The 27,786-nt window shown below is 34.8% G+C and overlaps 1 protein-coding gene across 5 annotated transcripts in view; it reads left to right on the top strand.

The window, feature by feature from the left end:
- Positions 1-27,786, top strand: part of PHACTR1 (phosphatase and actin regulator 1) — a 635,610-nt gene that overhangs the window by 209,339 nt on the left and 398,485 nt on the right. The window contains exon 1 of one of the 5 annotated variants that reach the window (XM_051970678.1): positions 19,704-19,879. The exons of the other annotated variants lie outside the window; for them this stretch is intronic. The gene's annotated coding sequence lies outside the window, so the exon portion shown is untranslated. Of the gene's footprint in view, positions 1-19,703; positions 19,880-27,786 lie in introns of those variants that run through there. 5 annotated transcript variants of the gene reach the window in all.

Raw genomic sequence — 27,786 nt, 5'->3', positions numbered from 1 at the left:
GACTGACTACAAAGATCCTTATAATTGAATGTGAGCTGTGAGAATAGATGTCTCTGGTTAAAATACTTGAGAAACTGGCTCTAGTTTCAGAACATCTCAAGTTTGACTATGCTGTATTCTCAGAAAGTGTGAAGAATTGAGAGATGAAGAAGAAAAGTGTGAAAATTAATTTTGTAATAAAAAGGGAGTATGTTGCTACAAACAGTTTCTGAGAGCAATTGGAGTCAAAGAAAGTAATATATTCCAAGAAACTTCATTTAGCAATTTGATGTCTATAATAAATCATAGTTTAAATACATCTTCTCAAAGAGGTTTCTGATGGAGCTTAGATAATCTTTCTTAATAGGATATTATTAACCAATGAGCCAAAAAATAATCTTTTTTATTATCTTCACAGTGCTGCATTGTGTTACCTAGCATTTATCTTTGGACATAAAAAGCACTTCATAACCATTTGTTGGAGTACGTGTAACTACTGTTGGTCTCTGTTCTGAAGGTATCAGTAGAGGGACTATGATTTCTTGTAGTTGTACATTTCTTGGGGTCTGGGATTATATTCTCAAAAGTAAACATGCAGATACACTGTGCAAAAACTGGCAAATAATCCAATAATCAATCAACAAGCATTTTTAAGCATTTACTCTGAAGTAGGAGCTGAAAGTACAGAGGGTTAAGTGGAATAGTCTCTGCCTTCATACATTCACAGAAAGGGCTGCCCTGTGAAGTTAGGGGTGTCCCCTGCCTTGAGAAAGTCTTCAAGCAAAGGCTGGGTGACCACATGTCAGGCAGGGTGGAGATGACATTCTAATTTGGTTAAACTAGATGGCTTCTGAGGTCCCGTTCCACTTGAATGAGTGAAAAAGGAGTTTATTTCACTTGTGTTTTTGCATGCCCTGTGCCCTAGTACAGTGCCTGACACATAGCAAATGTCCAATAAATTCATTCATACATACAAATAAATTTCTTTGTAACCTAAAACAAATGATAATGATTTTCTGCATCTTTTTTTTGAGTTTCCTGGGTGGGGGGAGATGTAATTCAATATTTGAATCCCAAATATTCTTTTCTCAGAAATGAATAAATTGGACTAAATAATCTCTAAGATTTTCTCTACACACACACACACACACACACACACACACACACACACACACACACACATCCTAATAACAATTCTTTCTCAGCTGGCACTACTGTTAATACTAAGATTGGTTCTGGAAATATCATATCAATTGGCTGTTCTTTGAATCAATTCATATTCTCTGTGACTTCCCAAAGCAGAACATCCTTCCTTAGCTACTTCTTCCTGGGATATGTTGCTGCTTCTAGTAGAATCTACATTCTAGGTAGGTCTCACTTTTGTATTTTCATCTCCAACACTTGTCACAATATTCCCCATCTAATAAATGCTTTTTTAATTCATTTAATCAACAGACAACATACTTTTTTTGCTTCTTCAGTGAGCAAAAGAGATAATAAATTAAAATCAGTATTAGTCCTTAAGATACGCCCTTCCTTACCCTTAGAACTTGAGATGTTTTTGTCGTCAGAGATCTTTCTTCATGTATTGGAAAAGAAGTGAAATGAGTGGGCTTAATTGTGACATAAGCAGGAGAACAAAATGTACTGTGCTCCACAGCTGTAACAGGAAGGATGAAAACATTAGAATGATCCAAGGCAGACGAGTTTCACAAAGCCAGAATCCTGCATTTCCCTCAATCACAGAATCTCAAAATTAGAAAAACCCTCAAAGGCCATTTGGTCTAACCTAGAACTGAAAAAGAATCCTCACTGTATCAACCCCAACAAGTGGCCATCCAGCTTTCAGCTGAATAAGGAAAAACTCATCAATTCTTGGGAGAAATCCATTTTGCCTCTGCTAGGTATTATCTATATACCATTAGGCAAGATAAAGAACTTCTTTTGGTTTCAGTTTCTTCATCTGTAATAGAAAGGAGTTAATCTGAATAATCTCTAAGATTAGTTACAATTCTAAATTCATAACCATATGATCTGTAACCTTAGTGTCTATCTTCTCCAGGGTATAGCTAGGGTCTCTATAATTCTTCTGAGTTGTCATGTTATAGGACTTTATCTTTTCTATATTCATAGAATTATAGAGTTGGAAAGATCCTCAGAAGTCAAACTCTTAATAGTACTTTGCAAACTACATTGTTACCTTCAAACTCTACCATAACTTGGCTCACCATAGCACTCACCAAAATCAGAGCAATACTCTGAGGCTTCAATAAGCTCTCCAATAAAGTTTTATAAAGAATACTACAAGACTTATTTCTCACAAATATTCCCCCACTATGACTTACATATGATTTAAGAGGACTAGAAAAGAAGTTATTGGTGCTGCTATTCAGTGCCACCAATAAATTTAAGTTAGAAATCAACCTCAAGTCCTAAAACTCAAATGGAAGACGCAAATATGGATTTTAGAGGCACATTAAAATGCAAATAACTATTGCTGGCCCTGAGGAAATTAAAGATAATATTAATTGGATATCCCTAGGAACTCTCTAGTTAGATTACAGGAAATTGTTCTTCTAAAATCTTTTAGAATAATGCAATTTAGGTCTATAGAATGGTGGGTTATCCTAATAAACTTGCAAGTACCAAAGACAAGGATATTGATTTTTAAAGTTTTATTGCCATAATAATTCAGACACTTGGGCTCTTTTTAATCATTTTATTTACACCATGTCATTTCAGTGGATGAATGTATAAAATAACAAAAGAAATTATTATTTTGATTTACTATTATTATCAATACTACTTTTATCAATAGATAAAGTTTATGGAAGCATCACATCATGGTTATCTATCATTCGTGAATGTTTTAAATTGTCAGAAAAGAACCCTCTCCCCACTCGGGTTCCTTTTTAGTATTATCTAGCTTATAATGGAGGTATTGAGCAAAAAACAAAACAAAACACGCTTTGTAAGTCTTAAGCTGCTATATAAAATATTATAATTATAAAAATGACAGCAGATTTTAATTCTTTCAAGTGATTAGCTAAAGTGAAATGACACCTTAAAATTAAGGCTTAGTTTATAATTCTTTGATTTTAAGACTTTTTTATGTGAGTCCTAGAGTATAATTCTGTATGACTTAGCACAAATTATTATAGGTTTTTTTCCTAGAAAACAGTACCAAGCTGTATTAAAAATTGGTTTCTAGTTCAGCTGTATATGTTTTTAGTATAGGTCTCAAACAGTCCTATGTTCAATGTCATCATAGGTTAATACAGAGTATCATGTTCACTCCTGCTGTGGTGTCCACTTTTAATTGGACCAGTGAATTTTACCTGTCATTTCCCTCTTTGGACCGTATCCTAAAATCTCAATGTCTAGCTCTGAATTTTCTCTTTAGTTCTAGAAAGATCTTTCCAAACATCCAAGTGCCATTGACACCATGAGTTAAATATGAATCAAATTCATTGTTTCTTCCTAAATCAGCTCCTCTCCCAAATTTCCCATTTTCTGTTAATAATGGAACCATTATTTTAACCATGCAAAATAGAAACTTGAACCATTTTTGACTTCTTCCTCCGTTTAATTGACTTCACCTAATCAGTGTCCAAGTTTTGTCTATTCTACAGTCACAATTTCTCACCACCTTCATCCCCCTTTTTATAATCCTATTGCCAAGATCCTGATTCATTATACTTGATAATAAAACTTAATCCACATTTTAAAGTTAATTAATTTATTCAATTTCCTTCTCTTCCTTCTTTGATTTCATCCATTCCTTCCTTCCTTCTTATCATTCTTTTTTCCTTTCTTTCTTCATTCCTTCCTTCTTTCCTTCCTTTTTATCTTTCTATCTTCCTTTCTTTCTTTCTTCTTTCCTTATTTCTTTTCTTCCTTCATTACCTGTCTTCTGGATTATTACAGTAGCTACTTGAGAAACTTTCTAGCTGCCTTGGTTCTTGGTTTTCTGTATAAAATGATGGAGTTAAATTAAGATCTCTGAGGCCTCTTCTAGCCCTAGGATTTTGAATTCGTGATTCTTAATCATTCTCACTTTTTTTTCATTTTTTCACATTGTTATTCTATCCTATCTGCCATTGCCAGATTACTCTCCATATGGTCAAAAAAATGTGATTATATTATTCCTCTACTTAGACCTTTCAAGGATTCCCTCTTGTCAATCATATGCATTCCTTAGCCCAGAAGCATTGTGGAGTTTTAAAATAGCAGAATATAATAATAGCATTTAGAAGACAAGTTCAAATCCTAACTCTAGCACTTAGGACCTCAAGGTTGTAGCTTGAAGGGTTCTTCTACTCCAAACCCATCATTTTATAGATGAAAAAATAAGTCAATAAAATGAAATGACTATTAGTTGTGTTATCATAGTTAGTAACTGTAACCCTCTGAGCCTCAATTTATGCATCTATGAAATTGGAATAAAATACCTTTACCTCTCAGTATTGTTGTTAGGATCAAATAAGATGATATAAATAAATTGAGATTCTTTACAATTGCCTATTCCAAACTCTTTCCATCCTTGTCTCTTATTACTCTCAGCTACATCATTTATCCTCCAACCAAAAGAAATTACTTCACTATTCAATGAGTTTACTCTCTCCTTATCACTTCTGAGTCTCTTAGCTTACTATCCACTATATTGGTCTTCCCAATGACTGTTGAAATTCTTACCATCCTTCAAAGCTTAGCTCATGTGCCATTGTCTCCATAATGTCATGAAACCAAGATCCCAGAGGAAGGATTTCTCTGAAGCAGAATGAACTGAAGAGCCTATGAGTGAAGCCAGATTTTGAAATGTGAAAGGGAAGATTTGAAGGAGCTCATGTCTCTCTATGTCTCACTCACAGTATTTGCCACTTAGAAGCATCAATATGCTGGTTTAATCACTGGCTCTCTAGAAAAAAAAAATGTATATATTGCATATTTTTAATTTTAATCTGCATTATTAAATTTTCTCTATTACTTTCTCGAGTTTAAACAGTTTTAAAACCTTATAAATCAAGCCCTGAATTGCAATGTTTGCTGATTTCTGAGGTATAAATGCTCATATTGAAAATTTAACAACCAGCTCTCAGAGGTCAGTAGGAGCTGACTCCAGAACATTTGTCTTTGTCTGAAAAATTCTTAAGCATCAGCTAATCCAATCTTCTTAATTTAAAGAAGTGAAGAGATCACCCAACTAGTAAATGATAGCATTGAAAGCCCGGTTTCCTGAGTTCTGACTCAGGCTCAATGCTCTAAAAATATTAGACTTGCTGGTAATCAGGAAAGAAAAATTGGGGTTTGGAAGGGAGAGTAGTATAGAAGAATGACATTAGTTAAATGCTAAGATACTGACTCCTTAAGCAAAGTAGAACTTATCTTAAATTTGGTCAATTATAATGTTGATTCCTATGATATTAACTATGTTTTAGACATTTCAATAGAATATAAAATCAACAATGCTTAAATTATAAATTGACTTCAGAAAGTCATATAAATATTTTTAAATCTTTCCCCAGTAGATCGCTTCATCAAGATATCTTAGTTGATTCCATTTTCCATTATGAAAAAAAAAAAAAAAACAAAGAGGCATTTAAAACATAAAACCACTGGACTCATGGTTTTATGAAGGCAAGGAATAATCAATAAGGGATTAGGAATAGGAAAATAGGAGGGTAACATTCAATTTTCCATATAATCTTCAATACTACTCTACCATTCCCTATTCTAATACCAAAGTATGCCTTCCTTGACTTTCCCTTAGTACAGAGCAGAAAGAAACAGAAGGAAAAGATTTGAAGCTTACATGGAATCAAGCAGGTTACATAGTCCATCTGCTACCTTTAAGCTGAAGTTCACAAGTTCCTATCAATAAAATCACTGACAATAAATAGCACTTGTTTTCTCTTTTCACCTTTTTCTGTACTGGTCAGTAACCTCATTAAGAAACTAGAACAGTCTGTGTTCATATCCCAAATCAGCATACTATCTTGAAGATTCTAAACAAACCTCATTTTGAGAAATACTACTCTAAAAGACTAATCTATACATAGCCTGTGGTCAATGGAAAGCTTCAAATTTGTACTCTTAATAAATACATTATTATATAATATAATATAATAATATTATATATAGTATAAGAGTACATGGCCTGCATGGTATGATGACCTCATGTATTTCTGCTGGCTCTTTTTTCATGACAGTTCCAAATTGTTACCTATTATTTGCTAATGGCCAGCTTCACAGAACTGAGTTAATCAAACTTTCTTATACTCCCCTTTTAGAATCTCCAAGTTCCTTCAAAACACACTTTGGGGCTACCTCCTTTTCAAATCCTTTTGAAACTATTTTGAATCAATTTTGAAACTATTAATAGTCTCTCCCGCTTAAAATATATTGTACTAGGGCATCTAGATAGCACTAGATAAAACACCAGTCTGGAGTTAGGAGGACCTGAGCTTTGGACTCTTACTAGCTGTGTGACTCTAGGCAAGTCACTTAAAACTTGATTGCAAAAAAGAAAGGAAAGAAACTATACTGTTTACTTTGAAATTACTTTATATGTACTTATATTGTGTAATCATTACATTACTGGATAGAATGCAAGATGTTGAAGGATAAGGATTCTGTGTGTGTGTGTGTGTGTGTGTGTGTGTGTATTTCTGATGTAACTCATTCTCCCTGTCTCTGATTCAGTCTGTATCTCTGTATCTTTCATCCTCTCTCTTTATGCTCTGCATATGGCTCTCTGACTTTCTCTTCTCTCCTATTTTCTGTGTATGTGTCTTTTCCTCTTTGTCTCTGTTTCTCTAATTCATTATCTTTTTCTCAGATTCAGTTTGTTTCTGTCTCTATCTCTGTCTCTTTGTCTTTCTGTCTCTCTGTTCTCTCTGTCTCTCTCTCTTTGTCTCTGACTGTCTCTGTCCTCTCTTTCTATCTCTGTCTCTGAGTCTCTTTTTCTCTGTCTGTCTTCCTCCCCCCCCCTCTCTTCCTATCCCTGTCCCTCTCCCTCACTCTCTGTTCCTCTCCTCTCTTTCCCTTCTCCCTCTCTCTTCCCCTTTCCCTCTCTTCTTCCTCTCCTTCTCCCTCCCCCTTCCCCTTTTCCTCTCCTTTTTCCTCTCCTTTTCCCTCGTCTTCTTCCTCCCCCGCCCCTGCCTTGTCCTTAAATGTTTACCCAACTGAACTGAATAAATCAGTTAAATCAGTTAGAATAAATCATATTCAACTGAAACCCTAGAACCCTGGCAACACTCAGGACTTTCATTAATGGGATCATATAATCCGAGAAGTGAAGGGACATTAGAGAATATCTGTTTCAGACTCTTCATATTAAAAATGGAAAGATGGCTACCCAAAGAGATGGAATGATTGTACTCACAGTCACCTATGTAGTTTGTGACAGAAGTTACTAGACCCCAGATGTATGTAATCTTATGATTACAGCCTCTCTGTTCTCATGGGCTCTCACCTCATGTCGCATGAATGAGAAAATACTCAAGGAAATTGAGGATAACAACTGAATTAGACTTTCTAATCCTAAGCCTCTCTTCCAGTTACTTCCATTCCTCATATCCATAGCATATCTGTCCAGTCACATCCAATAAATGCTGTATCAAGTGCAAAAATTGAACCCTTTTCCTAAAACTGACCTGAATGGAAGTTTCCATCTCTTCCTTTCTCTTCCTTCTTCTTTCCCTCTTCTTTCCCTCTTCTCTCTTCTCTTCTCCTCTCCTTTCCCTCTCCACTTTCTCTCCTTTTCCTTCTCCTCCTCTCTTCTGTCATTCTTTCCCTTTCCTTTCTCCTAGTTTATCTCTCTTCTCTCTTTTCATTTCCCCTCCTTTTTTCTCTCTTTTCTTCTTCTCTCTTTTCCTTCTTTCTTTTTTGAGATAGAAGAAAGAATAATCTTTCCTTTTATTTCTTAAGCTCTTCTTTCTCTAACTCCCTTTGTCTTTGTCTGGAGACTTAGGGCATACTTGTCTTTTTAAGTAAAACTGGAATCAGCATGGTATAGTGAAATTCACACTAAGTTTGGAGTCAGAGGAGCTGGGTTCAAATCCCTTCTTTGTCACTTCCTATGAAATGAAAAGACAAAATATATTCTCTAGTTATTAGTTTCCTCATATGTAAAATAAGAGGATTGAACTGCATAACCTTGAAGGTCCCCTTCATCTCTAATTTTTCCATCCTGTAAAGAGTCTTCGTGTCTACACCACAGTTTAATTGCCTTAAAATAATAGCTGTCTCACTAATTATTGAACCCTGCCACCCAGTCTTAACTGCAATTAAGATTACTGTTTTATATTATTAGGGAATCTATCATCATAATAAATATGGATTCTTTTATTTGCATATGCTGAGTTGCAAAATCTATAATTATATGCAAGTCATCAATTTGAGACTTGCTTGTAAAATTATATTAATTGAACATGGAAGTAACTTGAAAATTATCAAAGGGCATGGCATTGAACCTGATGCAATGTGTACATAATTAGTAGATTAGGGAGATCCTTATTAGTTGAAAAGAGGAATTTGCTATTTGAAACCAATGGTTGTAAGAAGAATGGTCTATATGTTCCTTCCAAGGTCGATGACAATTCAATATCTTTGCAAATGTGGAATCTGCATTGAGAGCAATTACAGCTGTACCCCATCATCCCTAAATTAAGTCAATCACAATTTCCAGCTTTATCTCAACTATCCCTTACTTCCTTCAGGGAATTGAAAGGAAATGAAAAAGATTGTTGTGTAAATGGCTAGCTTCTTTTCATAACTTGAGTAACTAACTGCATGGTCTCAGAAGTTTTATATTCAAATCCAGTCTACCTTTAGATACATAAAGTCCAAATCAATTAACAAAATACTAAGGGAAACAAAAGAAAAAATTCACTTATGTATATGTGTTGTACATATTTCTCAGCCTGAGGCAAAGTGTGCATTCTCCAAAGATAGTCAATAGGTACCCCAAAATGTATTCATCAACAGTGATCTGCTGATTTCTCATAACAACCCACTGATACATTTTTCTTTGAAGTGACAAATTATGAACCAAAAAATGGTAGGTAAGCATAACATTATAGCATTCTTCTTTCTTCCTTCCTCCTTCATCTTTCCCTTCTTCCTCTTTTTTCTTTCTTTTTCTTTCTTTTTTCCTCTCATTTATTCCCTCTTTTATTTCCTTCTTTATTTCTTCATTTTTTCTACCTCCTTTCTTTCCTTTTTCCTTTCTATCCTTTCTTTTTTTCTCTTTATTTTCTCCTTTTTTCTTTGAAATCTCTTTTCTTTTTTTTTATTCTTCTTTCCATCTTTTTTTTTCAGGTATGTAGATAGCAATTCATACAGAAAAATCTTGAGGAGTTTAATAAATTTAAAGTCAAGAAGCCTTAACAAGTTGGGCAGCCAAAAAAGCTAATGTAATTTCACACTGTATTAATAGAAGTGGAATGTTGAGGATGAAAGAATCAATAAAAACAGATTTGGAATACTGTATTGATTTATAGACACACATGAATGTGGAATACAGAATTCAAATACTCAATTTTCTAGGAAATCTGACACAAATAGGTACTTAATGAAATGCTTATTGATTTATTGATTGACATTAGAGCTAGTCCAAAAAATAAAGGCAACCAGAATGATAAATAAAAGTAAAGCTATGCTATAGGAAGACATAAAAGGACTCTGCTAACTTTTTTGAAGTATCTGAAAGATTGCCACATGGAAAAAAAAATTATTCGGCTAAGTCCCAGAGAATAGAACTAGGACTAATGGGTAGATGTTAGAAAAAAGTTAACATTCTAGAATTGTCCCCACATAATATGATCTGTTTTCAAAGAGAGTGAATTTTTTGACACTAGACGCTTTCCAGGGGAGAATAGGTTAGAGAAGTTGGAGAAAAGATTTATATTTCAATTAGATATTAGGCTAGATACAGTGAAAAAGTCCAGAGTCAGAACTTGTTTCAAATCCCAAATGAGTCACTTAGTAATTATGAAATTTCAGCTAAGTTACTATTCTTTTCTGGACTTCACTATAAATCATAGGTTTTGTACTAACTTCTATTGTACTTATCAATTCTAAATCTATAATTCTGTATGATTTACCTTCATAAGTTTTATAGAGAGATAAAATTCTATGAATGAATATTGATAAAACAATTCATGACCCAACCTCCATGAGTGATCATTCAGTAAATATTACCATATAACTATTATAAGCAAAGCACTATCAAGGAAGAATGGAATTATATGAAGACTATTTACATGTAGTTCTTATAAACAATGTTATTATAAATCCAATGTGATATGATGAACATACATAAATTAGATACAAGTCAGTATATACACCAGAAAAATAATATGAAGTAAAGAGGAAGGAGTGATGCCTTCTTGATTGATTGACTGGGGAAGGCTAAAAGATTTTTATAGAGAAAGGTATGGAAAGGGTATTGAAGGCAGAAATAATTGCATGTCAAATGTGGTAAAGAAGTTCAAGGTGTTTTAGGAAAGTAAAGGATGGTCCTACCATGTAGAGTGGTAGTGAGAATTGAACCTGGAAGTAGGGCCATATTATAAATATAACTAAACATCAGACTAGGGAATGGAAACTTATTTGGAAGATATAGAGGAAAAAGAATAAGAAACGTAATTTGGGAAGATAAATCTGGTGACTGTGAAAAATAGTTGCAAATCATAGAATATGGAAGCACAGAGGACATTTGAATAGACTATTACACAATTGCAAGTGAAGAGAAATGAATAACTGAGCAAAGTTAATAGAACTTAGAGCCATAACTAGGATGAAATGTTCAGGGCATTGCCTTAGGGTTCTATCATTTGGGACATGTAGTGCTTTTTCCCATAACATTCCTCCAGCCTACTGTGTTTGTGCTTTTGAGTCCTGTGATAGTCACATTCAATGCCGCAAGTGACCTTATGGCTCTGCCTCCCCGCTGTATCTTAAATGTCTACCCCACAATCCCCATCCTGGATTTCTCCTGTCACTCATCTCCTTGAGTCAACTAAATCTAACCAGGATAGACTTTTCATACCCTCCCAAAGTGAATTTACCTAGGGCATCAAAATTCCTAGTTATAGTTCTGGTGGGAGTAGGAGTGGGAATAAGAGAGAGAAAGAAAGAAATAGAGAGACAGAGAAGGAGAGAGAGAGAGAGAGAGAGAGAGAGAGAGAGAGAGAGAGAGAGAGAGAGAGAGAGAGAGAGAGAGAGAGAGAATTTTTTTTTTTTACTTCTAGAGCCTTATCTTTGATGAAGAATAGAGGAAATTATTGAAACAATCATGTTGAATATGGACAAAGATATGTAATTTCTTTTTGCAGATGACTCCATGAGCAGCAATTTAATTAAAAATAGTCAAAACACACACACACACACACACACACACACACAAGATAATATGCATGCTAGTAGATAATGAAATAAAAATTTCAGTTTTGTGTTTTGTATGATTAGTGAATAAGTCAATAGAAAGGAACTACTGCTTTCAGTAATACTTGAGGGAAGGAGATTGCCTAAATGTTCGATGACAACCTATTCCTACATTTAGGTCTCAACAACTTGCCTCTCAACATTAACTAATTACTTTGGGATTAATTTCATTTTTGACTTTGCATGTACAAATCAATGACTATTACATGGTAGGTGCTTTACATTATTGAATGAATGACTTTAACAGCTAACCTTGTCTTTTATTATACTAACAAGTTAATTTCCTTTATTTTTAAAACAGGATTACTAGAATGGTAGATCAAGGAATGCTGTAGACATAATACCTCGATTTCAACAAAGCATTTGATAAAATTTTATTAATATCATTCTGGACTAGATAGATAGAAAGATAAAACTAGCTCTTTAACTGGACTCAGGGAGTATTTATTAATGGATCTATGTCACCTGGGAAGAGATGCTGACAGGGTGCTCCAGGGATCTTTCTTTGGCCCTATACTATTCAAAATACTTGTCAGTGACTCAAATGAAAATATAGATGGCATATTTATTTAAAATATAAGTGACATTAAGCTGGGAGTGATGACTTCCTCTCTGGATGACAGATTCCAAAAGTATTTCACTAAGCTAGAACAGTAGACTTAAGTCTACTACAATAAAATTTGATATGCATAAAATGCCACATTGGGGTATAAAAATCAGCATCACAAGTACAAGATAGCCATATATATTGTATTTAACATATACTTTAACGTATTTAACATATATTGGTCAACCTGCCATCTGGGGGAGAGGGTGGAGAAAGGAGGGGAAAAGTTGGAAAAGAAGCTTTTGCAATTGTCAATGCTGAAAAGTTACCCATGCATATATCTTGTAAATAAAAAGCTATAATAAAAAAGCAAGTACAAGATAGGGGATGGTGGCTAAAAAAATAGTTTATGAAAAATCTATCAGAGGATTTATGTGAGTCAAACACACAATATAATAAAAAAATTTCATGAGTTACTATACTTAAGTATAGTAACTAGTTAGAATCTATCTAAATAATTAGTTTCAGTCTTTATACCCCATTTTAGGAAGGATATATCAGCAGAATGTCAGCAGAATTAAATAGTCTATGATGAGTGGTTTAAAACAAAGCTTCTTAAATTGTGAGTCATGACCCCATGTGGAGTCACATAAATGAACATGGCGGTCACAAAATTATGGTTCATTATCAGTAAATGCTTATTTTATTTTATTTTATTATTTTTATTGAAGTAGTTGGGGGGGAGGTGTGATTTACTCAGAATCACACCAAGAAATGTTAAATGTCTGAAGCTGCATGTAAACTCAGGTCCTCTTGATTTCAGTACTAGTGCTCTATTCATTGCATCATCTAGCTGCCTCAAATGCTTTATTTTTATGCATATTTTATATATCTGCATAATCAGGGACACTTAAAAATTTCTCAGGCAAAAAGAGATCATGGGAGGAAAAAGTTTAAGAAGTTCTAGTTTAAGAAATCAGAGATGTTTAGCTTATTAAAGACAGGAGAAATGTGATGTTTTCAAAGTATCTGAATGAAGGGGTTTCATGTACAAGATGGATTAGATTTGTCTGCTGGTCCAAAAACAGGAAAACAAAAGGAAAGAAAATGTAAGGGGAAAATCTCTATAACAATTAGATCTATCAGAAAGTAAGAGACATTATCTCAAGAGGTGGTGGATTTCTCATCACTAAAAATCTTTAAAGATAGATTTGATGACCATTTGTCTCAAATGTTATAGATGGTATTCCTTTGAAAGTATTTTACTTTTTTTTTTTTCAATAAAAAATCCACTTCCTATCCCCTCCCATCTCTTGCCACTGGGAAAAAAAAAAAAAGGAGAAAATGCACAAATACGCAGAGTCAAGTGAAAAAAAAATTTATATTGTCTGTGTCCAAAAACTGTCTTACTCAACAACTTTATGATCTTCATTCAATAAACATTTATTAGGCATCTACTGTGTTCAAGTCACTAAGAATTTTATAAAAGGTAGGATTTTAGTTAAGATTTGAAGGAAACCAAGGAAGCTAGAAAGCAGAAATGAAGAGGGAGAAAGTTCTTGGCATGGAGGATAACTTGTGAAAATATCTAGAATTGGAAGATAACAAGAATAGTAAGGAGGCCAGTACCACTGAATTGCAAAATACTTTTGGTGGTGAGATATAAAAAGATTGTAAAAGGAGTAGAAGGCTGACTATAAATGCTTTAAATTCCATACAGATTATGGAGGTGACTAGGAGTCCCTGGAGTTGATTGACATGGTTACATGGGGAGAGGGCAACAGGGTAGGGAGAAATTAGGATTTGGATTAGAAAGAGAAGGCAATTTGAGAAAAAAAGATAATTTCAGTTTTGGATTATTTAAGATATCTAGAGGACACCCAGTTCATGATATCTCATAGGTACCTGAAGATCAGCATAGAGTCTTCAATTCATTTAAGTCTTCCCAAGTTTCTCTGAAACCATCCCTTTCATCATTTATTTTAACACAACAATATTACATTACATTCATGCACCATCTGCCGTAATTTTGTTTAGTCATTCCTCATTTGAAGGTTACCCTTTTAGTTTCTAGTTCTTTATTGCCACCCAAAAAAGAGCTGTTATAAATGATTTTGTACATGTGGATCATTTTCTTTTTTCCCATCTCTTTGGTATAAAGTAGTAATAATGTTACATACCTCTCAGAATGGCTAAGATAATAGGAAAAAATAATGACAAATATCGGGGAGGGGATGTGGGAAAACTCATACATTAATACATTATTGGTGGAGTTGTGAATTGATCCAACCATTCTGGAGAACAATTTGGAACTATGCCCAGGGTCTAGAGAACTGCATACTCTTTGATCCAGCATTGTTTCTACAGGTTCTGTATCTCAAAGGGATCGTTAAAAAAAAAAAAAAAAAAAAAAAAAGGAAAAAGGACCCACATGAGCAAAAACGTTTGTAGCAGCCCTGTTTGTAGTGGCAAGGAAATAGAAACTGATTGGATGGCTTTCATTTGGAGAATGGCTGAATAAATTTTGGTATATGAATGTTATAGAATATCATTGTTTTATAAGAAACAATCAACAAAATGATTTCAGAAAGTCCTGGAGAGACTTACATGAAATACTTACATGCTAAATGAAGTGAGTGGAACCAAGAGAAAATTGTAAACAGCAACAAGATTATGTGATGATCAATCCTGATTGACTTGGCTTGTTTCAACAATGAGGTGATTTAGGCCAATTTCAATAGATTTGTGATGAGAGAGCCATCTGAATCCAGAAAAAGGACCATGGGGACTGAACATGGATCACAACATAGCATTTTCATCTTTTTGTTGTTTGCTTGCTTTTTTTTTCTTTCTCATTGTTCTTTTTCCATCTGATTTTTCATGTTCAACATGATAAATGTGGAAATATGTATAGAAGAATTGCATATTTAACATATATTGGATTATTTGCTGATTGGGAGAGGAGATTGGAGGAAGGGAGGGAGAAAAATTTGGAACACAAGATTTTGTAAGGGTGAGGGGTGAAAACTATCTTTGTATCTATTTTGAAAATAAAAAGTTATTATTAAATATAAAATAAAATGAAGTAACAATGGTGTCACTGGGTCAAAGGGAAGGGACAATTTACCAACACATTGAGACTAGATGGCCTCTAAGATCCTTTACCATTTTGAAATTCTATGATACTATGAAATACTTTATGGATATTCTTTTGGATACCTTTTATCTTATCCTCTGGGTCTACAATTTTTTCTGTTTCCTTTTTGCCTAGATTCTCTTTCTCTCAAAACTTATAAAATGAGTGGCCTCCTCCTTATTAATGTTAACACTTTGCAAAATGCCTATTCACATAGTATGTAATGAATAAAATCTTACTGATTGGTTAATTAATCTCATTTCTTCCATCTCTTTGTTTAATTGATGATGACTTTGTTTTCAGATCTTTCTCTGTCTTGGTCTCTCTCTGCCTCTGTCTATTTTCTGTCTTTCTTTTTCTTTCTGTTCCTCTTTCATTTTCTATTTGTCCCTTTCCATTGTTTCTTTCCAATTGTTTATAAACATGCTTAGTTCTTCCTTATCCTAAAAATATTCCCTTTACCTGTCATAATTTCAAGATAATCAGTAAAGAGGCCTGGAACTTGACATATAGGCTTGGGATCAGGAAACATTTAAAAGCAGAAGGGATGTTATTGCTGGTAGTTCATTTATTAGATAAATTAATGTGAGGAAATAGAATATGCTCTTTATTGATATCTTAAGTTTCTTAAAATCCTTAAGAAATTAATTCAATCAGAAGTCATTTTATCATTTAACTTAACTTCTGTTATACATTGCTGATCTAGAAGCAAGGGGACAGTGGTTGCAACTGATGAGAATTTGTAGCCTTCCTGAAGAACAGCCAGAAAATGCTCTAATTTAAAATAAATAAACAAACAAACAAACAAACAAATAAATAAATAAATCTGTGCTCTGGAATAAAAGTACTTTCAATTTTGTGTTAACTGCTAGAGGGCAGCATTTGTTAAATAATAATAAATGGGGTGGGATTTCTATGGATTAACAAGACATACTGTATTTTCTTGGTATTTGGCCACAAAGGCAGAAACTCCAGAAGAAGAAATTATCTTCTCTAATTTCAAAAGATATCATTTTTATTTTTTAATAATATAAGCCTGGAAAATCAAGAACCATAAGTCCATGGGAACTTTGGCTAGTAGGCAACATTCTTAAAATTAAGATTTTATATAGGGCAGCTAAGTGGCCCAGTGGATTCAGCACTAGCTCTGGAGTCAGGAAAACCTGGACTTCATCTGGCTTCAAACACTAGCTGTTTGACCCTGAGCTAGTTACTTAACTGCAATTACCCCACAAAAGATTTTGCAAACCCCTTATTTCCACAGATGAGGAAACTGAGGCACAAAGATTCAATATGAATTGAAAATAATCATCCAAGTAGCAAAACCATGACTTTTTACCCAGCCTTTTACCACCACTCTACACGGTTTCCAAAAATTTTTAAGAGTGGGAGAAGAATGTGAGAGGGAATATTTATCCTTGTGATTGCTTTTTTTAACCAGAAGCCATAACACTCAACTCAAACAGATTCAGTATAATACTACCCAGAAATCTTTGCTCTAAATCTCCATTAACTTTCAGTCTGAATCTCCTCCCCCACCCTCTGCGAGAGAAAACATGTGTTAAAGACAAATACAAGATAAAAAATGACTTTTCTATGTTTCCCAAAAGACCTTAAGTCTCAAACATTGCAGGTTACTACCTGTTGGGTAGACAACCAACAGCTATTTATAATTTATGGGGTGGAGGTGGGATTAGGAGTACTCAAGAAAAGCTCCATTTTATTTTATTATTGGGTTACTTGGACACAGGACTGGCTTTTGTTATTGTTTATTTTGAGGAAGGTTTTTATGGGCTGATACATTTCTCAGCATAACCTCAAAACTCACCTTTATAATGTAATATTACCAAATGAGCACCAGAGAGGGTCAGGTGCCCATGTAATTGTATTACCTTGGTCCCAACCTGTCCTCGGGCCTTCAATTTTCCCCTTTTATTTTACCTTCGGTCATCTTTCTGAATGTGGAATAACATTTCTGAGAAGCACATAGAGCCCAGAACCATTTGGATAGGGGTCAAGATTTAACGTGTCTTACTTAAATAGGATTCCTATAATGGTATAATCCATTATTTTGGACACATGATTTCTCTGTCCTAAAGCAAGATGTTAGTCTCTAGTTGAAACATCAAAAAACAGATATAAAAGAACAAAGAGCATCATTATGGTTTTTAGCAGAACATAAACAATCTTTTCAACTGTCTGAAAGCACTTCCCTATCTGGTCCAGACAAGTTATACATTTTAATAAACAAGTCACTATTTAAGTTCATGAATGCCAGATTCAGTTCTCCATATTCATATACATGGGACACATATACATAGCCCCTAAATATATTAATTATATAAATATAATTTTATATAATGTAAGTCTAATAGTCCCACCCTCAAAGAACTTTAATTTCTAATAGGGAGTAAGACATGTTTACAGATAAGTAAACATAGCATATGTAGAATATTAAAGGGAGCATGTAAAAGTGGATAGAGAACAGGTTTCAAAGCCAGGAAAATCTGGATTCATGTCTTGCCACTGTTCTGTGACCCAAGGCAAGTACTTTAACCTCTCCTCAGTATCCTAGGCAACTTGCTAAGACTATTAGTTGCAGAGAAGGTGAATATTTGTGCTGGCTGGGGAAATTTCCCCTGTGGCTTCATTAAACCTCTACAACAATAGCAGGTCCCTATCCCTATATGCAGAATTACTTCAAAATCACTGAGGAAAGGAACTAAGAATTTGGGCTATGTCTGATAGCCTAAGTTTATTAGGAATGAATATTTGTGTTGAGAAATAATCTTTATGACATTAAGGAATATGCCCTGGTCGATCTGATGTAGGAGAGCCCCACAGTTTCCAATCCACTCTGGACACTATTACAAAATGATCTCAGAATTAAAATGATGACTTTTCCGATCCACATCTAAAGGGAAGAATCCCAGAGACAGATTACCATACCCTCCCCTATCCCTCCTCATCACATTTAGAATAGCCCTGAGTCCTCTTGTGATCTTATGTAGGACATGTTCGGGGTTCTAAATATGCTAGAGTTAACCTAGAGACCCAAGAGGAATTTCTAGTCCCAAGTCACCATAGGCTGAACTGAATGTCTTAAGAACCTGATAACAATTGGCTAAAGCTATCTAAAAAGAAAATTATTGGAGACCAGGCGCCCTCTAGTGATTTCTCAGAAAATTTCAGGGAAATATTCAAAGACAATGACCAGGGCTTAAACATTTTGATTTTTTTTTAATGGATTAAAAAACCCAAAAAAACAAAAAAAAAAACTAAGACTACAGCATTTAGGTGTCCAAAAACTAGCTATAGTCCCTCAGGCCTCATACTATTGACAGTCAACAACAAAATCATAAATGAACTTACTGAGGTAATTTCCAAGACAATATCATCAATAAACAGCAATCATTTATTAAACTCTTATTAAATGTCAGTGAGGATTTATTAAGCACCAGATATTTTCCAGGCACTGTGCTAAGCACTGGAGTTACAGGTGAAGGCAAATTATAATGTCTGTTCTCGAGTAACCCACTATTTAATGGACAGCATAAACGAGTGATGGATTTGGAATCTAATGATCTGGTTTCAAATCTCAGAAGTGTTACTTTCTGTCTGAGGGATACATCCTTGTTGAAGAATTAGCTTAATAAAAGTACAAAAATTAAGTCAAATAACAATGGGAAAATGCATTGAGTTCTAATGTAGTGTTCAAAAGCTTTCCCTTACTCTAAATACATATAAAACATAGTTTTAGATACTTATCTCTTAATTCACCTGCTTGGATGTACATGGTGACTCTCCCAGCTATAAGGTACTAGAGAGAGCCAAGAAGAGATTAGGACATAGAGTGGGGAGGATGAGTAAAAATGGGAACAGAGTCTGAAAGGGTTAAAAAATAAAGCACTCTGGAACTAATTTCCCCGAATTGAAACTCTGATATCTTATTAATTCACTGATTAACAAGCATTTATAAGCATCTATCATGTCCCAGGCATTTTGCTAAGCTCTGGGCATCCAAAGAGAAAATTGAAATAATACTGCTCCTATGGGAACTTACTTGTGTACAGGGAGACAGTATGTGCATATACAAACAGATAAAGGATATATGCAAAGTGAATGCAAAATAGCGTGTTCAGGTATGACTCCAGTTCACAGGATACCTTTTTCATGATGCTTTTCCTGTTCCCACCTGCCAGCTGCTGGTGTCCTTCCTTTGTATATAAGTACTTAGCAAGCATCTCTTAGACTCCCCAAAACTGAGCTCAGTGCTGTGGAGATGCAAGAGATACCAAAGCAATAATGGGCTTCAAGATCACCTCAGCACCACTTGCTGCTTTCAACCTTCGTGATCAAGCTGAAAAACAGACTAAAATTTCCTATCTTGTCTTTTCTTATATCCAGGTGTCTTAACAGTGTCTAGCCCATTGCAAGTGTTTAATAAATAATTGTTGTTTGATCAATTAATTGATCCTTCCAGAGGCATGCTAATAAATGTTCAACAACTGGCTCTCTGGGAAGAAATGCATCCACAACACATTTTGGAGTTTAATCTGCATTTTTAACATTTTTTCCCATCACTTTAAGTGTAGACAATAAAACAAAAAAAAAATCAAACTCTGATTTGTAGCACTTGCCTTTACTGAAGTGTAAACATGTATACTGAAAATTTAACAATCATATCTCTCAAGCAGGTTGGAGTTGGTATCAACACACCCCTGGATTCTTCCTTATACTACTATCCTTGGAATGAGCACAAGATAATAGTAAGGAAACTTTTTTAAAAGGCTCTCTGACGTACTCCTCCTTTTATCCCCATTTTTTTTTTTTTTACTTAGATCTCTTTGGATCTTTTGGATCCCATTCCTTGTCTTCTTATTTTAGACCCTTTGGGAAAGCCAGTTGCCTGTATCAATGCTAATACCTTCCCATCCCTTGTTAAGAACCCTTTCTCTGTGTTAACCCCTGACAAGGAATCAAAGATGAAGGAAGGCTTGGTCCCTTTTCTCCTGGAAAACTCAAAGTTTAACAAGAATTTAGGATGCTGGCATGGGAACAACTATAATTAAAAATAGTACATGTTACATATATAAGACAGCAATAAAAATCCAAGGACTCTGTAAGATCCATGGGTGGCAGGATTCTTGCCAACTAGGGACCATTGAGACAGAAATCAGAGAATAGGGGATACTAAACATTAGATCTGCAAGCATGGGTTAGTCCTGACTGACCATGATCCACTTGGATTCCAATTCTCAGGAGATCTGAATGAGATGTAAATTGAGTCGCAATCCTTAAATTATAGCTATTCTGGGTTAATTAATTTTATGCCATTTCCTACTCCCCTAAGTACATGCCTTGAAAATAGACTGATATTGTTTCCTTCCCATTTACATTATGAGTTGATGATTGTAATTGAAATACATCCATTTTCTCCAGTCATTTCTATTTATGTTGAACTCTTCTACACATCACTTATGAGAATAATCACTTAGGAAAATATTCCTTATGCCAGAGTGCTCTATTTCTGGTGCAGTTTAATTCTCTTTTAGATTTATTAAGTGAAGTTACATATTTACCCGTGGCATCTGCTTTTCTGGTGGCAGACTGCTTAATGGTCCCCATAACAGATATCTTTGGTATTCTGTGTACAATTTAACATATCTTTGGGAATTTATGGTGCAATTTTCAATAGAAATATCTTCAAATACCTTTATCATTTCTTATGTTAAGGATCCATTTGGTTTTCTAATAAAATGAGTTGTACCCAGAATAAGTCACAAATATAGTCATAACTTTCATTCCATTGCTCAAACTAGTATTGAGTCACAGAAACATCAGAAATTCACCGAACTTCAACCCTGATGTTGAAAAACTCTGCTGCAATATTATTTATCCAATTACTCAATATGAAAATCAGATGAACAGAAACTCTCCCAATTATCACTTGAACTCCCTAACATTGTAAACTCCAGGGAACTTCCATCTTCTTACTATAATATTGATCAGATTATTTTTGTGGAACTATCCTCTTGTAATATATTTCATCTAAGTTTGTGTTTTCATAGAACTAATTGACATTTGGTTACATATGCCCTTTGGTTGAAAGTAAAAAAAAAAAAGTCCACATACTTTCGTTGAATCTAAATATACTTTCCTAACTAACTAACTTACAAACAAGTTTGTAATTATTGAGCATCATTTATGTTTTAGTAACACTAAGTACTGTGAAGGTTACAGAAGTAGGTGCCATGGTGGATAGAGTCTTAGACTTTAAATTAGGAAAATCTGAGTTCAGCTTTAATCTAAAAAACTGACTAGCTCTGTGATCTTGAACTTAAATTTCTTGCCTCAGTTTCCACATTTATAAAATGGGAATAATAGCAGCAGGTTGCTGCTGGTATAAATGGTGCTAAAAACCAAAGAGATGATTTCTGGAAAGTGTTCAGCACAGTTTCTAGTATATAATTTTGTTGTTCAGTCATTTTTTGGTTGTGTCCAACTTTCTATGATCCCTTTTAGAGTTTTCTTCTTAAATATACTGGATTAGCTTCCTTTTCCTTCCCCAGCTCATTTACAGATGAATAGCTGAGATAAATAGGATTAAATGACTTGCCCAACATTTCATAGCTATTAAGTGTCTCAGGCCAGATTTGAACTCATGAAGAGTCTCCCTTATTCAGCACTCTATCCACTGTGTGGGCATAGAGGCAGTCTTAATAAATGCTATCTAACATCATAGAATTATAAATCTAGAACTGATAAGACTCTATGAAGCCATCTAGAATAACACACAATTCCTCAGCTCCATATTATAGATGAGGATATGAAGTCCTGGCAATTTTAGGTGACTTGCCCAGTATCATGGGGACACAGTGGAAAGAATTCTACTCAATATTTGAACATGGGCCTGTTAACTCCAGTGAAAGGGCTCTTTCTACTTTACTTTAGTTCTTCAGCATCACTTCCCAGATGCCATTATCCTCTTCAAGAATGAAGGACAAACAACAATTATTTCATCTAATTCCCCTCAAGAAACACATGGGAAAAAAGAACCCCTAGGAGAAGCAAAAAAAAAAAAAAAAAACATCTTTTTCTATTAATGCCCTTTTCTCTTTAAGTAGAAAGAGAATATTTTTCAGTTGAGACTTTCTAATTTGCTATTGTACTCTGTTTTAAAATAAAAAAGAAGGAAGGAAGGAAGAGAGGGAGGGAGAGTAGAGAGAACTTACCTAGCAACCAATATAGATTGTGAAAAAATGCCTTTTACCTGTCATTTGAAATGTAAGACTCTATTGCAGCTGAAATACCTAAGTGTTTTTGCTTTCCTTTCCCCCCACTCAAAAATAACTGGTTCTTAAGTGGCTGGAGACCAAAGGGGGAGGAAAGATGGGTAGATGGATAGATGGATATATATATATATGAACACATATTGATTTTATATATACATATATAAATGCATGTATACTGGTTATATATATATAGTGTACAGAGGCATGTATATATAGTATAAAGAGATGTGTATACATATAGATATGTGTTTATATATACATATATACATGTATGTATATTTGTATATGAGTATGTACATAAAATTGTTACATAGAAGGCAGCAGAATGGCTGTGATACAGGTTATATAACATATGACAAATTGAGAATTTTTTTTAAAAAGAATTTCTTGAGGGAAATATTTGATTGAATGGAAATATGGGGAAAGAATAACTGTGGATAGCCATTTGTTCCACCCAAACCTATGTAAAGTCGGGAGAAATAAAGAAATTCTAAGCCGTATGTTAGTTGGACTTTTGTGGTGAGTTTCTGGGAAGGAATGGACAAGTTTTGAAAAGATAGCAGTTTTAGATAGGGGGCTATCTGCATCTTTGGAAGGAACATCACAATTGATGAAATATTTGAATATTTGAGTAGTGAGTCTCATGGAGAATGGAGCCAATCTATTCTACAGACTATCTCTCAGTGGAAAAGGGCATAAGCTCAGTGGGAATGGAAAGGAGAAATCTCAGACTCCTCTTATAAATGTGGGTCTTCTCTAAGCATGAGAAGACTCTAAAAGTTCAGATGCTCCATTCAACTTCTAGGACCAAAGTTATGTTACGTGCACCCTCTAGCTTTTCATCCTGCCCATCAGCATCACTAATATTTATCCTACATTGAACATCAGCCAGCTGGCTTTCAGCCCAGTCCTTTGGCCAGTCAGGCACTATGTGAGTTTAAAATTATCTTGTCAATATCCAGTGGCAAATGGCTGCTTTAGAATTCAGCCTCATCCCCAAACTTGTGATACCTCATTTTTATTTCACTAGGTATCCTCACTGAATAGAGTAAGTGAGAGACACCTCATAGAGCGAGAGCAGAGCTTAAATGGATGAACCATCATCTTAAAATGACATCTTTCATCTCTGGGGGGTGAGAGGGAGTAGAGAAGATTCATTTACAGATCAACTCTTTTTAGACATGTTAAAAGTTGTTGTGAAGACTTCCAGAGACCTGAACATACCCTATATTCTAATACTGAAGCTAGTTTACAGCATTACAGAAGATAGATACTGAGCTATATTGCTATGTTTTCTCATAGTCACAGAATTTATAAAATTCACTGACTTTCTGGATGAGAATTTAAGGGGGTAGCTAAGTAGTGCAGTAGATAGAGCACCAGCCCTGAAGTCAGGAGGCCCTGAGTTCAAATCTCGTCTCAGACACTTAACACTTCTTACTTGTGTGACCTTGGGTAAGTCACTTAAACCCAATTGCCTCAGCTAAAGAAAAAAGAGAGAGAGAGAATTTAAGTAGGCATGTTGGCACAACCACTATAATCCCCATCACTGGGAGAAACTGAAGCTGATGAATTGCTTGAGTTTGGGAGTTCTGAGCCTTGCAGTAGGGTTCAAACCAATTCAATTTCTGCACTAAGTCTAACAGTAGAACAGCAAGCCCTTGGGAGGGAGGCTTACAGGCTTCCTATGGAAAGATGAACCAGTTCAGGTCAGAAAATCAGATCAAGCTAAAGCATCAGAGCCTATTAGCGGTGGGATTGGCAACTGTACTTCCAGACTGAATGAGATATTCTTTAAAAAAAATAATAAAAAGTAAAAAGCTAGAAAGTAAAACTAGAATGGGTATAAACAGTATTAATTTCTTTCTTCATCTCCCATTGCTTAAGAAAAGTTCTGTTCCTATTCCAGATCCTCATCTGTCCAGAATGGCATTAGAGTAAAGCAATCTGAATGTCTTTTACATTTTGTATGCTTCAGCGCTTCAAGTACAACCAGTGCTGCCCTTTGGCATAAACCATATGTGGAAAATAAAAGCTCTGTCAACCAAAAAACAATTCACTCATTCATACATCAAATAAACAGTTACTGAGTGTCAGCTATGTGTCAGGCACTATACCAAAGCTTGCCTGCTTGGATTTATCCTCTCTGGGTTTTAGCTTCCTCACCCGAAAACTAAGGGGGGTGGTCCTTAGGTGATTTCTAAGGGTCCTTCACCTATGATCTTTTATCTGCTTTGTCTCAGTGCTCAGCATATTATGCTGCAAATAATAGATGCACAGTAAATATTTATTGATGATGAAATTATTTAATAAATAACATTATTAAAAGATAAAGATAACATCATCTCTTAGTGGGAAAGCACATTTTTTTATAATTTTATAAAAAGATAATGACTTTGCCTTCTGGGGTGGTACTAGGGGTATAAGTGTCAAGAACTATTGGGACATAGTTTGGATGACCAGTCATCCATTCAATGTTCTTCAAATCACACATTTAGACAACTTTATGTTATTCTTCTGTGAAATGCCTGGCCTGGTTGTAGACACAAGTATTCTACCATGAGAGCTCTTCATAGAAAGCTCTCCAACCCACTGCCAAAGGCTTCTATGGAGTTCAATTTGATTCAAGAAAATACTGGCTGCTATTACATTCTACTATGCCAAAGGTATCAGAGTAAGAGCTGGGGAGTATAAAGGCAGAGGAAAAAAAGACTAATTCATATATAGATATAAATATAGAAGTATATCTATATCTATCCATCCATCCATCCATCTATCTATATCTATCTATCTATCTATCTATCTATCTATCTATATCTTCCTCTTTTTACTCCAGTGCCTAATGTTAAAATATAGTAATTAATCAGTAAAAAGGTATTTTTAAAGAAGTTAACTTAAGCACCATATCCTGTGCTAAGCATTTAGGGTATAAAAACACACACACACACACACACACACACACACACCCCTATTCTTAAGATTCTGCTCTAAGGGAGAAACAAAATATATACACAAATCCCCAAAGCACAAATTAGGTAATGGTAAAATACATGAGAAAGATCCATCAGAGTAAACCAAGAGACAAAAATCACTTCAGGAGGATGAGGGAAGATTTCTCATTAATCTGGATATTGAAAGAAGGAAAGCTGCCTGCTTTGGCAGCAGATATACTAAAATTATGACACAAATTTGTGAAAGAAGGAAAGGATTTCAAAGGACATAAAAGACTGGGAGTGCTGGGAGAAGCCAGACATGAAGGCATCATGCCCAAGGGTACAAAAAAGGAAGAGAGCAGAAGGATTTTATTTGTTCGTTTGTTTGTTTTTCCTTTGAGACAGCTAGCTGACACAATGGATGGAGTTTTTGGTCTAGTGTTAGGAAGATCTTAATTCAGATCCAACCTCATGTTGGACGAGTTATCTAACCTCTCTCTCAGTTTCTTCAACTATAAAAAAGAGGATAATAATGATCCTATCCCTAAGGGTTTGTTGTGAGGATCAAATGAGATACTATTTGTAAAACACTTAACAAGCACCTGGCACACAGTAGGCACTTAAAAATAAATGTTTTTTTTTCCTTCCCTGCTTTTGAAGAATTCATCTATGATCTCTGTCTTACATACTCCTAAATAGTTTCTCACTGTGCGACATCCACTGGGATCCTTTCTTTATCCTTGCTTGTCAAGAGCAAAAATTTTAATTTTCTTTTAAATTCCTCATGATCCCACAAACTCTGTCCTTTGGTGGTTAACTAATGATGATGTAAAGCTTTTGATGCAAATAAGAGGTGCTCTCAGGGTCATCTCTAATATTAAATTGCAAAAGCATTTACTTTCTATGTTTCTGACTCACTGTCATTGAGTGTAAAGTATTTCCAAAATACTTTACATAAAAAACTTTGGAATTAATCAATGAACTCTCCAACTTCCCCAGAGAACAATAACACATTTTAAAGACCCAGCGCAGTTTCTGTCAGGAAGATGTGAGAGAGAAAGAGGCACTAAGAAGAAAATGGGACTGTTGCCCATGGATCAGGAGGTAATATTCACACAATTAATAGAGTACCAAAGATGTTTCCAAAGTGCTATTTGTATTCCCCTGGTGACAATATCTCAAGATCAGTATTGACAGAACAGTATATCTGGCTTTCAACATGTTTTTGCTCTTCAATCCATGTTGTAGTTATCAGCCAGAAGTCTCAGTAGTTAAAGTGGTTTGGAAAATAATGTGTATATGTATGCCTAATAACCTAATAAGCATGAGATAAACACATAGAAAAAATGGAGAGGTGCTAGAAATCCAGAGCATCAAGTCCAGGGGTTCTGTGGTAACCAGAAAGGAGCGAATAGATATCAAAGTCCAAGCAAGCAAATTAGACTTAAGCCAAATGTGTATGTGATGAAGATGAGGAGAGTAAACCAAATAAATGGTTTAAGAGCATCATATTTTTTTTTGTTCTCTTCCCAGTGTTCCATCTCCTGTGTAGTTTTGGGTCTAGTCATTCACCATATTTTGAGTCTACTTCAATGAATTATCTAACCCACCTTTCCCCATCATATTCCAAAGGAAATTGGCACATTCTTTGCTGAGATAATTTTCTTTATATTTCCTCTGATTTACCAAAATATATTTTGTTATTATTCAATCACTTCAGTCAGTCCCAATTCTTTGTAAACCTATTTTGTGTTTTTTCTTGGCAACTATACTAAGGGGGGTGCCATTTCCTTCTCTACCTCATTTTATAGATGCGGAAACTGAGGCAAATTGGGTTAAGTGACCTGTCCAGGGTCATACTAAGTGTCTGAAGTCAGATCTGAACTCATGAATGATGCAACTTCCTGGTTGCCCACTTGTATAGATACTGTCAGAAAAGAAAATGGAGTTAGTCATCTTATTTTTTTTAAATATCTTTCCCTTCCCTTCCCCGCACTTTACATAGGCCTTCTTGTCAAACATTGCACTCCATCTTCTGTCTCCTTGCCTTTCCAACTGCTGCCTAATGTGCATGGAATAATCTCTCTTCTCTTACAATCCCTGATTTCTTTCAAGAATTCAATTCTTCCCTGCTCCAAATGGTCTTTCCTGGTAGCCATCTGCTAATGCTTTTCTCTCAAGGTCACTTTATATCTGCTTTATAAGTATCTTGTCTACCTGTATACATACATGTTGTCTCCCCCTTTCATAAGTTAGGTTCATTTCCCTTTATGTGTCTAGCATTTAACAAAGTATATTCTCATATAGTAGATGTTTCATTAAACATGCTTATTGATTGATTTCTAGCACTTAGAACAGCATCAAGTTCAAAGTGTAAATAAATGTTTACCAAAGCATTTCAAATAAAGTAGCAACCCATACAACCAAATAACTATTTATCAATAAAAG

The sequence above is a fragment of the Antechinus flavipes genome, chromosome 1 (assembly GCF_016432865.1).
Source record: "Antechinus flavipes isolate AdamAnt ecotype Samford, QLD, Australia chromosome 1, AdamAnt_v2, whole genome shotgun sequence".
Classification (NCBI taxonomy): domain Eukaryota; kingdom Metazoa; phylum Chordata; class Mammalia; order Dasyuromorphia; family Dasyuridae; genus Antechinus; species Antechinus flavipes.
The sequence above is the reverse complement of the archived record's forward strand: the minus strand, read 5'-3'. Positions and strand labels throughout refer to the sequence as shown.